The following is a 13,868-nucleotide window of genomic DNA, read 5'->3' as shown; positions in this document are numbered from 1 at the left end:
CGGGCAATAAATGGCGCCGAAACCCGGGAGCTACTACATCACGGGGAAGGAGCAGTTAATGAAGTGTTCCCACAAAACAGACTGTTGAGAAGGATCCGGCGTGGGTTCAGAACTCTTCATCTGGGGAACTGTGGTAATGAAGTGTTCCCGCAAAACAGACTGTTGAGAAGGATCCGGTGTGGATTCAGAACTCTTCAGCTGGGGGATGGAGCAGAACCAGAGCTGCAGCGAGACGCGTTACAGCTTTACAAGGTATGTCTGGTCTTGAACTTTCTCTAGTGTTAAAAGCCTTTTTGTTCCTTTTCATATGTCAACAAGTGGTTAAGGTGGGGTGGAGAATTCTGGACAAAATTCAAGACAGTCTATCAGAAGTAAAGCGGGGAGAGAGAGCAGGAAAAAAGAGGAAACATGGTGCACCAAATAAGTATACAGGCCTTTCCACGGGTCTTGAACCCGAGGAAAAGTTAATGTCAGGGAAAAATACCTGGGGAAAGATTAGAAGGAAAGAGGAGAAAAGAGATGAGTTTAAAGAGCCAGTTCTTAGTAGCTGTGAATCAGATGAAGAAATTAGCCCTTCTGAGAAAACAGACTTGGAGGAGGGAGCAGCTCGTTATGAGAGAGAAATGCGAGCTTATAGGTCAAGAAAAAAGCCAAAAGTGGCTGGCGAATGCCAGCTTGCTGCTCGACCTCCGGGCAGTCGGCTTCAAAGTCATAGTGCACCTCTGCCCTATGCGGAGCCCCCGCCCTATGCGGAGCCCCCGCCCTATGTGGAGCCCCCGCCCTGCGTAGTGCGTCAGCCCTGTGCAGAGAGGCAGTGCGCAGACTCGTTCATTTCAAGAGAGGCACAAAGGAAGATACAACAGGCATTTCCGGTCTTTGAAGGAGCCGAGGGTGGGCATGTTCACGCTCCAGTAGATTATACACAGATTAAAGAACTTGCTGAATCGGTCCGTAAATATGGAGCCAATGCTAATTTTACCTTGGTGCAGTTAGACAGGCTTGCTGGCGAGGCATTAACTCCTGCCGACTGGCAAATGATTGCAAAAGCTGCTCTCCCCAGTGCGGGCAAATATATGGAATGGAGAGCACTATGGCAAGAGGCTGCACAAACGCAGGCCCGAGCAAATGCTGCCGCTTTGACTCCAGAGCAGAGAGATTGGACCTTTGACCTGTTAACGGGTCAGGGAGCTTATACCGCTGATCAAACAAATTATCACTGGGGAGCTTATGCCCAAATTTCCTCCGCGGCTATTAAGGCCTGGAAGGCGCTCTCCCGAACAGGTGAAGCCACTGGACAATTAAAAAAGATCATCCAGGGACCCCAGGAGTCCTTCTCAGATTTTGTGGCCAGAATGACAGAGGCAGCAGAGCGTATTTTTGGAGATTCAGAGCAAGCCGCACCTCTGGTAGAACAGCTCATTTATGAGCAAGCCACACAGGAGTGTCGAGCGGCCATAGCCCCAAGAAAGAATAAAGGCTTACAGGATTGGCTCAGGGTTTGTTGAGAGCTCGGGGGACCTCTCACCAATGCAGGCTTAGCGGCCGCCATCCTCCAATCCCAAAAACACTCTGTATTATTGAGCGGGCACACCGCACCCTCAAATCCTATCTAATAAAACAGAAAGGGGAATCGAGGAGGCTCTACCCCGAGTACCAAGAATGTCTGTGTCTATGGCACTCTTTACACTCAATTTTTTAAATCTTGATGCTCATGGCCATACAGCGGCTGAACGTCATTGTTCAGAGCCAGATAGGCCCAAAGAAATGGTTAAATGGAAAGATGTTTTAAGTAACAAATGGAAAGGACCGGATCCTATTTTGATAAGATCCAGGGGAGCTGTTTGTGTTTTTCCACAGAATGAAGACAACCCATTTTGGATACCAGAAAGACTCACGCGAAAAATCCAGACTGACCAAGGGAATCCTGATGTCCCTCATCGTGGTGATGCCCAGGGCGACAACAACAAAGGGAGAGCAGCATTGGGAGATACAGAATTGGACGGCTAAATTTGAACAGACCCTTCAAAAATTGAGACTTGCCCCACGCACCTGGACCTGTCCCTGACCTAAGGACTATCTTCTCAACATTTTCCTTCTTTAAAGAATGGGTGGGGGTGGGATTATTTGGAGCTGTTCTTTGCTGTGGATTAGTGTTGCTTCTCTGGTTGGTCTGTAAGCTTAAGGCCCAAACTAGGAGAGACAAGGTGGTTATTTCCCAGGTGCTTGCAGCACTAGAACATGGTGCTTCCCCTGATATATGGTTATCTATGCTTAAGCAATAGGTCGCTGGCCACTCAGCTCTTGCACCCCACGAGGCTAGTCTCATTGCACGGGATAGAGGGAGTGTGCTTCAGCAGCCCGAGAGAGTTGCACGGCTAAGCACTGCAGTAGAAGGGCTCTGCGGCATATATGAGCCTATTCTAGGGAGACATGTCATCTTTCAAGAAGGTTGAGTGTCCAAGTGCCCTTCCCCCAGGAAAAACGACACGGGAGCGGACCAAGACCCCTTCAGGTGATGAGCCTGGGAGGAGGTTTTGTGTAAAGCCCCTATTTTGCACACTGGGGATTTGACCTCTATCTCCACTCTCATTAAAATGGGTGGCCTATTGCTCTTAAATAAAAGAAAAGGGGGAGATGTAAGGAGCCACCCTCACATTGGCCATTACAAGATGGCGCTGATGGCACTGGCACCTGTGTTCTAAGTAGTAAACAAGCAAGCTGCGCATGTGCCGGGGTAGCTTCCCACCCCATGTGCTCTGCCTTCCCCATGACGACAACTCCGGCCGATGGGCTGCAGCCAATCAGGGAGCGACACGTCTGAGGCGGAGGACAGTCCTCCATAAAAGGGACGGGTTTCTGCCATTCTATATCTCTCTATCTCTCTCTCTCTCTCTGGCTCTCTTCTCCACTGGCTCCTGAAGGGGTAAGCAATAAAGCTTGTGCCACAGAAGATTCCGGTTGCCCTGAGCGTGTTCTTACCAGGGGGAACAAAAGTGCGGGCAATAGAATTGAGTTGGAATTTTGATGGGGATTGCATTGAATCTGTAGATTGCTTTTGGCAGGATAGCCATTTTTACTATATTAATCCTGCCAATCCATGAGCATGGGACATCTTTCCACTTTCTGAGATATTCTTCAGTTTCTTCTTCAGTGACTTGAAGTTCTTATACAGATCTTTCACTTCCTTAGTTAGAGTCACAACCAGGTATTATTTTATTATTTGTGACTATTGTGAGGGGTGCTATTTCCCTAATTTCTATCTCAGCCTGTTTATCTTTTGTTTAGAGAAAGGCCATTGATTTGTTTGAATTAATTTTATATCCAACTACTGCACTTAAGATGTTTATCAGGTTTAGGAGTTCTCTAGTGGAATTTTTAGGGACATTTATATATATACTATCATATCATCTGCATATAGTGATATTTTGACTTCTTCCTTTCCAATCTGTATCCCCTTGACCTCCTTTTGTTGTCAAATTGCTCTGGCTAGGATTTTAAGTAGTATATTTAATGGGTAGGGAGAAAGTAGGTAGCCTTGTCTAGTCCCTGATTAAAGTGGGATTGCTTCGAGTTTCTCTCCATTTACTTTAATGTTGGCTATTGATTTGCTGTATATTGCTTTTATTATGTTTAGGTATGGGCCTTGTATTCCTGATCTTTCCATGACTTTTATGAAGGGGCATTGGATTTTGTCAAATGCTTTCTCAGAATCTAATGAGATAATCATATGTTTTTTTGTCTTTGAGTTTGTTTATATAGTGTATTTCATTGATGGATTTTCATATATTAAACCATCCCTGGGATGAAACCTACTTGGTCATGATGTATGATCGTTTTGATGTGTTATTGGATTCGGTTGGCAAGGATTTTTTTCTAATTGTTTATTATGTATTTACTTCATTTACATTTAAAATGATATCCTGTAAGTTCCCTATACCATCCCCCCACACTCCACTTCCCACCCACTCCCACTTCTTGGCCCCGGTGTTTCCTCTGTACTGGGGCATATAAATTTTGTAAGACCAAGGGGCCTCTCTTCCCAATGATGGCCGACTCTGCCATCTTATGCTACTTTTGCAGCTAGAGAAATGAGCTGTGTGGTACTGTTTATTTCATATTGTTGTTCCACCTATAGGGTTGCAGACCCCTTCAGCACCTTGGGTACTTTCTCTAGCTCCTCCATTGGGGAACCTGTGTTCCATCTACTAGCTGACCGCAAGCATCCAGTTCTGTGTTTGCCAGGCACTGGCATAGCCTCAAAAGAGACAACTATATCAGGGTTCTTTCAGAAAAATCTTGCTGGTGTGTGCAGTAGTGTCTGCATTTGGTGGCTGATTATGGGATGGACCCCTGGGTATGGCAGTCTCTAGATGGTCCATCATTTCATCTCAGCTCCAAACTTTGTCTCTGTAACTCCTTCCATGGGTGTTTTGTGCCCAATTCAAGAAGGGGAGAAGTGTCCACATTTTGGTCTTCGTTATTCTTGAGTTTATTGGGTTTTGCAAATTGTATCTTGGTATTCTAAGTTTCTGATCTAATATCCACTATCAATGAGTACATATCATGTGAGTTCTTTTGTTATTGGGTTACCTCACTCAGGATGATACCCTCCAGATCCATCCATTTGCCTAGGTATTTCATAAATTCATTGTTTTTAATAGCTGAGTAGTACCCCATTGTGTAAATTACCACATTTTCTGTATCCATTCTTCTGTCGAGGGACATCTGGGTTCTTTCCAGCTTCTGGTCATTATAAATAAGGCATGTGCCCTTATTACAAGTTAGAACATCTTCTTTATATATGCCCAGGAGAGGTATTGCTGGATCCCCTGCTGGTACCATTTCCAATTTCCTGAGAAACCACCAGACTGATTTCTAGAATGGTTGGACAAGCTTGCAATCCCAGGAAAAACGGAGGAGTGTTCCTCTTTCTCCTCATCCTCGACAACATCTGCTATTACCTGAATATTTTATCTTAGTCATTCTGACTAGTTTGAGGTGGAATCTCAGGGTTGGTTTGATCCGCATTTCCCTGATGATTAACGATGTTGAACATTTTTTCAGGTTCTTCTCAGCCATTTGATATTCCTCAGTTGAGAATTCTTTGTTTATCTCTGTGCCCCATTTTTTAATGGGGTTATTTGGTTTTCTGGAGTCCATTTCATTGAGTTCCTTATACATATTGGATATCAGTACACTATCTGATTTAGGATTGGTAACGATCCTTTCTCAATCTGTTTTTCTTATTGAGGGTGTCTTTTGCCTTACAGAAGCTTTGCAATTTTATGCAGTCCAATTTGTCAATTCTCAATCTTACAGCACAAGCCATTTCTGTTCCAATTAGGAATTCTCCCCCTGTGCCTATATCTTCGAGGCTTTTCCCCACTTTCTCCTCTATAAGTTTCAGTGTCTCTGGTTTTATGTGGAGTTCTTTGATCCACTTAGACTTGACCTTAGTAAATGAAAATAAGAATGGATCAATTTGCATTCTTTTATATGATAATTGCCAGTAGTGCCAAAAATTGTTTAAAATGTTGTCTTTTTTCCACTGGATGGTTTTAGCTACCTTGTCAAAGATCAAGTGACCATAAATGTTTGGGTTCATTTCTAGGTCTTCAATTCTATTCCATTGGTCTAAATGTCTGTTGCTATACCAGTATCATGCAACGTTTATCACAATTGTTCTGTAGTACAGCTGTAGGTGAGGCATGGTGATTCCACAAGAGGTTCTTTTATCCTTGAGAAGAGTTATTGCTACCCTAGGTTTTTTTTTTTTTTTAACTCTAGATGAATTTGCACGTTACCCTTTCTAATGAATTTGCACATTGCCCTTTCTAATTCGTTGAAGAATTGAGTTGGAATTTTGATGGGGATTGCATTGAATCTGTAGATTGCTTTTGGCATACAACCATTTTCACTATATTAATCCTGCCCATCCATGAGCATGGTAGATCTTTCCATCTTCTGAGATCTTCTCTGATTTCTTTCTGCAGAGACTTGAAGTTCTTATCATACAGATCTTTCACTTCTTTAGTTTGAGTCACACCAAAGTATTTTATATTATTTGTGACTATTTTGAAGGGTGTTGTTTCCCTAATTTCTTTCTCAGCCTGTTTATCCTTTGTGTAGAGAAAGGCCATTGATTTGTTTGAATTAATTTTATATCCAGATACTGCACTGAAGCTGTTTATCAGGTTTAGGAGTTCTCTGGTGGAATTTTTAGGGACATTTATATTTACTATCATATAATCTTCATTAAATGATATTTTGACTTTTCGTTCCCAATTTGTATCCCCTTGATCCCCATTTGTTGTCAAATTGCTCTGGCTAGGACTTCAAATACAATGTTGAATAGGTAGGGAGAAAGTAGGCAGCCTTGTCTAGTCCCTGATTTTAGTGGGATTGTTTCCACCTTCTTACCATTTACTTTGATGTTGGCTACTGGTTTGCTGTAGATTGCTTTTATCATGTTTAGATATGGGCCTTGAATTCCTGATCGTTCCATGACTTTTATCATGAAGGGCTGTTTGATTTTGTCAAATGATTTCTCAGCATCTAAGGAGATGATCATATGGTTTTTGTCTTTGAGTTTGTTTATATAGTGGATTATGTTGATGGATTTCCACATATTAAACCATCCCTGCATCCCTGGAATGAAACCTACTTGTACAGAATGGATGATCATTTTGATGTGTTCTTAGATTCAGTTTGTGAGAATTTTATTGAGTATTTTTGCATTGATATTCATAAGGGAAATTAGTTTGAAGTACTCTATCTTTGTGGGGCCATTATGTGGTTTAGGTATCAGAGTAATTGTGGCTTTGTAGAATGAATTGGGTAGAGTACCTTCTGTTTCTATTTTGTGGAATAGTTTGAGAAGAATTGGAATTAGGTCTTCTTTGAAGGTCTGATAAAACTCTGCACTAAACCCATCTGGTCCTGGGCTTTTTTTTTTTTTTTTTTTTTTTTTTTTTTTGATGGGAAACTATTAATGACTGCTTCCATTTCTTTAGGGGATATAGGACTATTTAGGTCATTAATCTGATCTTGATTTAACTTTGGTACCTGGTCTCTGTCTAGAAATTTGTCCATTTCATCCAGGTTTTCCAGTTTTGTTGAGTATAGTCTTTTGTAGAAGGATCTGATGGTGTTTTGGATTTCCTCAGGATCTGTTGTTATGTCTCTCTTTTCATTTCTGATTTTGTTAATTTGGATGCTATTCCTGTCCTCTCTAGTGAGTCTGGCTAATGGTTTATTTATCTTGTTGTGTTTCTCAAATAACCAGCTCCTGGTTTGGTTGATTCTTTGAATAGTTCTTTTTGTTTCTGCTTTGTTGATTATGCCCCTGATTTTAATTATTTCCTGCTATCTACTCCTCTTGGGTGAATTGGCTTCCTTTTGTTCTAGAGCTTTTAGGTGTTTTGTCAAGCTGCTAGTGTATGCTGTCTCTAGTTTCTTTTTTGAGCCACTCAGAACTATGAGCTTTCCTCTCAGGAATGCTTTCATTGTGTCCCATACATTTGAGTATGTTGTGGCTTCATTTTCATTAAACTCTAGCAAGCCTTTAATTTCTTTCTTTATTCCTTCCTTAACCAAGTAATCATTGAGTAGAGTGGTATTCAGTTTCCACATGAATGTTGGCTTTGTATTATTTATGTTTTTATTGTAGATCAGCCTTAGTCCATTGTGATCTGATAGGATGCATCAGACAGTTTCAATATTTTTGTATCTTTTGAGACCTCTTTTGTGACCAATTATATGGTAAATGTTGGAGAAGGTATCATGAGGTGATGAGAAGAAGGCATATCCTTTCGTTTTAGGATAAAATGTTCCGTCGATAACTGTTAAATCCATTTGTATCATGACTTCTGTTAGTTTCACTGTGTCTTTGTTTATTTTCTGTTTCCAGGATCTGTCCATTGGTGAGAGTAGGGTGTTGAAGTCTCCCACTATTATTGTGTGAGGTGCAATCTGTGCTTTGAGATTTACTAAAGTTTCTTTAATGAATGTGGATGCCCTTCCATTTGGAACATACATGTCCAGAATTGGGAATTCATCTTGGTACATTTTAACTTTGATGAGTATGAAGTTCCCCTCCTTGTCTTTTTTGATAACTTTGGGTTGAAAATCAATTTTATTCGATATTAGAATTGCTACTCCAGCTTGTTTCTACATACCGTTTGCTTGGAAAATTGTTTTCCAAACTTTCACTCTGAGGTAGTGTCTGTCTTTTTACTTGAGATGGGTTTCCTGTAAGAAGCTAAATTTTGAGTCCTGTTTGTGTAACCAGTATTTTAATCTATGTCTATGTCCAGTGATATTAGGAGATATTAAGGAAAAGTCATTAATGCCTCCTGTTATTTTTGTTGTTAGAGTTGGGATTCTGTTCTTGTGGCTGTGTTCTCTTAGGTTTGTTGAAGTATTACTTTCTTGCTTTTTCTAGGGCATAGTTTCTGTCCTTGTATTGGTGTTTTCCCGTTATTATCCTTTGAATGGCTGGATTCATGGAAAGATATTGTGTGAATTTGGTTTTGTCATAAAATAGTTTGGTTTCTCCATCTATGTTAATTGAGAGTTTTGCTGGGTATAGTAGGCTGGGCTGTCATTTATGTCCTTTAGTGTCTGTATAACATCTGTCCAGGATCTTCTTGCTTTCATAGTCTCTGGTGAGAAGTCTGGAGTAATTCTAACAGACATGCCTTTATATGTTTCTTGACCTTTTTCCCTTACTGTACGAAGCCGTGATAATACGTGCCATCACTAGATGGCGCTAATCTCCATTGTGCGCATGTGCTGGAGCAAATGCCTGCCAAGTCACTAGTCCATCCCCCGGGACATTTGAGACTGTGGGTGGAACCGCCAGTGGTATTAACACGTCACACCTGTGGGTATATATAGCATCACGTTTCTATCCTTCTTTGTTCTACCTCACGATTATGAATAAAGTGTAACCACAAAAGGTCTTGACTTGTGTTTGGTGTGCGTTCCTGCGGGACGGGAATAGCTCAGGACATATTGGTGCCGAAATCCCGGGAAAAGACGCCTGACCAACGCGCTGCGGCCAGAGGAGAACCCCTCCCACAATATCGGAGGAAGACCAGAATGTGGTGGAAGGTAAGCTCCAAAAGACATACTGGCTTTGATCTCTCTAATCCCTCCCTGTAACTGGAAGCTTTTGTTCTCTTGTTGGCGGTGTTAACCCTATACCTCCCGGTTCTTTCCTACACTCACCAGAGGTGGTACTGAATTTTGACTGCTGCTAAGCACGCTCAGATGGACGTACATAAGCCGCAGTGCTTGTCCTGTACTTAAGCTCTCCTGTATATAAAGGAGCAGTATGGGAACTTCACATTCTGTGATTACAGCTTTGCAGTCTGTCTCAAAACAACGTGACATAAAAGTATCTACAAAAGCACTACAAACATTCATTAAGGAAATTGACCGTATCTCAACTTGGTATGCGTGTTCAGGATCATTAACACCTACCTCTTGGGAGAAATTAAGGGAAGACTTAATTAAGGAACAACAGAATGGGAAATTAAAGATAGGGACCATGGCATTATGAAAACTAGTGAAAACATGCCTGGAAGATGAGAAGTGTCTTTTAACAGTTAGGACAGGACAAGGGACTTTGGAAGAATTACAAGACAGTATGCCAGAATTGGAGTGGGACCATATGTTAAGAGCTCAAAAAAGGAAACGTGCACGTGAAAAGCAGAGCCCTTCCACAGACCTTGGATCTGAGGAAGTGAAAGGTTTGGGAATAAATACCCAAGGAGAGAATAAAGAAGAGGAGAAAGTTCAGGAAAAGAAAAGCCTTTATCCAGTAAAGGAACTGGAGGCTTTAAAGCTTGATAGATTAAAAACAGAAGAGCTTAGCTCCTCTGAGGAAGAAGAGTTAGAATATGAGACAGCTCACTATAAAAAAGAAAGATATCCAGAAAAAAGGCAAGTAAAGAAATCAGAGAAAAAATTAAAAGTTACTGGGGACACAGAGCAGGCCACCTCTAGGCCTTGTGGTCTCAATACTCCTCCACCTTATGTGGAGAATTTTTCTGATTCTTTCCTCTCCAGGGAGGAAAAGGAAAAACTTTATCAGGCATTCCGTGTCTATGAAGTTGCTGATGGAGGGTGAGTACATGCACCTGTGGAGTATATCCAGATAAAAGAACTTGCTGAGTCTGTACGTAATTACGGAGTTAGTGCCAATTTTACCATATCTCAAGTTGAAAGGCTTATGACCTTGGCCATGACTCCAGGAGACTGGCCGACAACAGTGAAAGCTGTACTCCCTAATATGGGGCAGTACAACGAATGGAAGGCACTGTGGCATGACGCTTCTCAGACGCAGGCAAAAGTTAATGCCACTGCTGAAGGCGATCAGAGAAATTGGACATTTGAATTATTAACAAAACAAGGGCAGTATGTTAATAATCAGAAGAATTATGATTGGGGATCCTACAATCAAATCTCTGCTGCTGCCATTAAGGCGTGGAAAGCACTTTCCAGAAAGGGAGAAGCTGGAGGATACTTGACAAAAATCATACAAAATCCCCAGGAGTCATTCTCAGACTTTGTAGCTAGGATGACAGAGGCAACAGGCAGAATCTTTGGAGACCCTGAACAGGCAATGCCTTTAGTGGAACAGTTGATTTATGAGCAAGCCACACAGGAATGTAGAGCAGCGATTACACCCAGAAAGAGTAAAGGACTGCAGGACTGGTTAAGGGTATGTCGTGAGCTTGGAGGCCCCTTAACTAATGCAGGGCTAGAAGCTGCCATCCTGCAGAGCCAAAGGCATTCAGATACAAGTAATTACAAGATCTGCTACAACTGTGGCAAACCAGGTCATATAAGAAGAGACTGCCAGGCCCCTGTAAAAAAGAAAGTGCTAGGACTGTGTACTAGGTGTGGAAAAGGTTATCATCAAGCCAGTGAGTGTCGCTCAATTAGAGACATTAAAGGCAGACTTATTCAGTCTGGACCTCCTCAGGCAGAAAGAAGTGAAGACAATTCAAAAAACGAGTTTCTGGGCCCCAGGTCTCAGGGCCTCAAAACATATGGGATCCCAGCTCACAACAGACGGACACTACAGTCCACAGAGCTGCAGAAATCTCACCAGGAGTGGATCTCTGTTCCACCACCCGATTCATGCTGACACCCCAATTGGGGGTGCAGCCCATTCCCACTGACTACAAAGGGCCTCTGCCATCTGGAAGTGTCGGCCTGATACTGGGCCGGGCATCCCTTACTTTACAAGGCCTCACTGTTCACCCTGGAGTCGTAAATCAAGACTATGAAGGGGAACTTCAAGTTCTTTGTTCTTGTCCTCAAGGTGTTTTTTTTCTATATCACAAGGAGATAGAATAGCTCAGCTAATAATCTTGCCAAGCCTACGTGGCTACTCCCCCTCCTCTGGTGTCCTTCAAGCTGCTAGAGAAATTGGCTCTACTGGCAATGATTCTGCTTACTTAATAATGCCTCTTGATTCCAGGCCATCCTTAGAGTTAGTTATAGAAGGGAAACAGTTCAAAGGGATTTTAGATACAGGAGCAGATAAAAGTATCATCTCCTCCCACTGGTGGCCAAAAGCTTGGCCCGTTACTCAGTCATCACATTCACTACAAGGGTTAGGATATCAGTCCTGCCCCACTATCAGCTCTCGCTCCTTGAGCTGGCAAGCACCTGAAGGTCAAACGGGACGATTCACTCCCTATGTCTTACCACTCCCAGTTAATCTTTGGGGGAGAGACATCTTACAGGCAATGGGAATAACCTTGACTAATGAATACTCACCACAAGCTGTTCAAATGATGAAGAAAATGGGCTATAAAGAGGGAAAAGGTCTAGGGAAAGGAGAGCAGGGTAGACTTGAACCTATTCCTCAAAAAGGTAATAATGGAAGACAAGGCTTGGGTTTTTTCTAGGATCAGCTGTTGAGGGTTCCATGCCCATACCATGGCTTACAGAGGAAGTTGAATGGGTTCCTCAATGGCATCTATCCTCTGAAAAATTAGAAGCAGCCACAAAACTGGTCTCTGAACAGCTACGCTTAGGTCATTTGGAGCCCTCTACCTCACTTTGGAATACACCTATTTTCGTAATTAAGAAAAAATCTGGCAAATGGCGTTTATTACATGATCTTAGAGCAATTAATGCACAAATGCACCTGTTTGGGCCAGTTCAATGAGGGCTTCCATTGTTCTTTGCACTACCTAAAAATTGGGAAATTATAATTATAGATAATAAAGATTGTTTTTTCTTTATACCTTTATGTCCTCAAGATAGGCAAAGATTTGCATTTACCATCCCAGCAATTAATCATTTAGAGCCTGATCATAGATACCAATGGAAGGTCCTACCTCAGGGGATGGCAAATAGTCCTACCATGTGTCAACTGTAGGTGCAAATGGCACTTAAATCAGTTAGAAATCATTTTCCATCTCTACTCATAGCAATTTATATTGACGACATACTCCTTTGCCATAAAAATTTACAGTTATTGCAAGAAGCATACCCTATATTAATAAAAACGTTAGGGCAATGGGGATTGCAGATGGCCACTGAAAAGGTGCAAGTTGCTCAAATAGGAGCCTTTTTAGGAACACTCATTTATCCTGACAAAATTGTTCCTCAAAAATTAGAGATTCGCAGAGATCATTTGCACACCTTAAATGATTTCCAAAAATTATTGGGAGATAGTAATTGGCTCAGACCATTTTTGAAGATTCCCTCTGCTGAGTTAAAACCTTTATTTGATATTTTGAAAGGGGATTCTCATATCTCTTCCCCTAGAGCCCTTACTCCTGCTGCCAATCAGGCATTGCAGACAGTAGAAAAAGCTTTACAAAAGGCTCAATTACAACGCATTGATGAGTCACAAACTTTTGATTTGTGTGTTTTTAAGACAGCAAAGTTGCCAATATTTTTCAACAAATACAATTTGTCTTATTAAATAGAATATTCCCTGTTTATATTACTCATGTCAGGGCACATTCAGGCTTCCCTGGCCCTATGTCTCTGGGAAATGATTTGGCAGATAAAGCCACTAAGGTTATAGCTGTTGCTCTGTCTTCCCAGGCAAAAGCAGCAAAAGAATTTCATAAGCGCTTTCATGTGACAGCTGAGACTTTATGTCGCCGCTTTGCATTAACTAGAAAAGAAGCTAGAGAAATTGTTACTCAATGTCAGAATTGCTGTGAATTTTTACCTGTCCCTCATGTGGGAATAAACCCTCGTGGCGTCAGGCCATTACAGGTCTGGCAAATGGATGTCAAGCATATTTCCTCCTTTGGAAGAAATCAATATTTACATGTTTCTATTGACACCTGCTCTGGTGTAATATTTGCCACACCTTTAACAGGTGAAAAAGCCTCTCATGTTATACAACATTGCCTCGAGGCATGGAGTGCTTGGGGAAAACCCAAACTCCTTAAGACAGACAATGGAACAGCTTATACCTCTCAAAAATTTCAACAGTTCTGTCGCCAGAGGAAGTGACTCATCTGACTGGTCTTCCATATAATCCTCAAGGGCAAGGCATTGTGGAACGCGCCCATCATAGTCTCAAGTCCTACTTAATTAAACTAAAGGGGGGAGTCGAGGAGGCTCTACCCCCAGTACCAAGAATAGCTGTTTCTGTGGCACTCTTCACTCTTAATTTTTTAAATCTCGATGCCCAAGGCCACACTGCGGCTGAACGTCATTGTTCAGAGCCTGACAGGCCAAAAGAGATGGTAAAATGGAAAGATGTTTTAATTGGTCTCTGGAAAGGCCCAGATCCTATATTAATAAGATCCAGGGGAGCTGTTTGTGTTTTCCCACAGGAAGAAGACAACCCATTCTGGCTGCCAGAACGACTGACACGA

At 42.0% G+C, this 13,868-nt stretch overlaps 1 pseudogene; it reads left to right on the top strand.

The window, feature by feature from the left end:
- Positions 1–254: 254 nt before the first annotated feature.
- On the top strand, positions 255–1,613 carry LOC147003899 (igE-binding protein pseudogene; annotated as a pseudogene).
- Positions 1,614–13,868: the final 12,255 nt, after the last annotated feature.

The sequence above is a fragment of the Mus caroli genome, unplaced genomic scaffold, assembly GCF_978045245.1.
Source record: "Mus caroli unplaced genomic scaffold, Mus_caroli_1 scaffold_7, whole genome shotgun sequence".
NCBI classification, from domain to species: Eukaryota; Metazoa; Chordata; class Mammalia; order Rodentia; family Muridae; genus Mus; species Mus caroli.
This window is presented reverse-complemented; position numbering and strand designations above follow the sequence as displayed.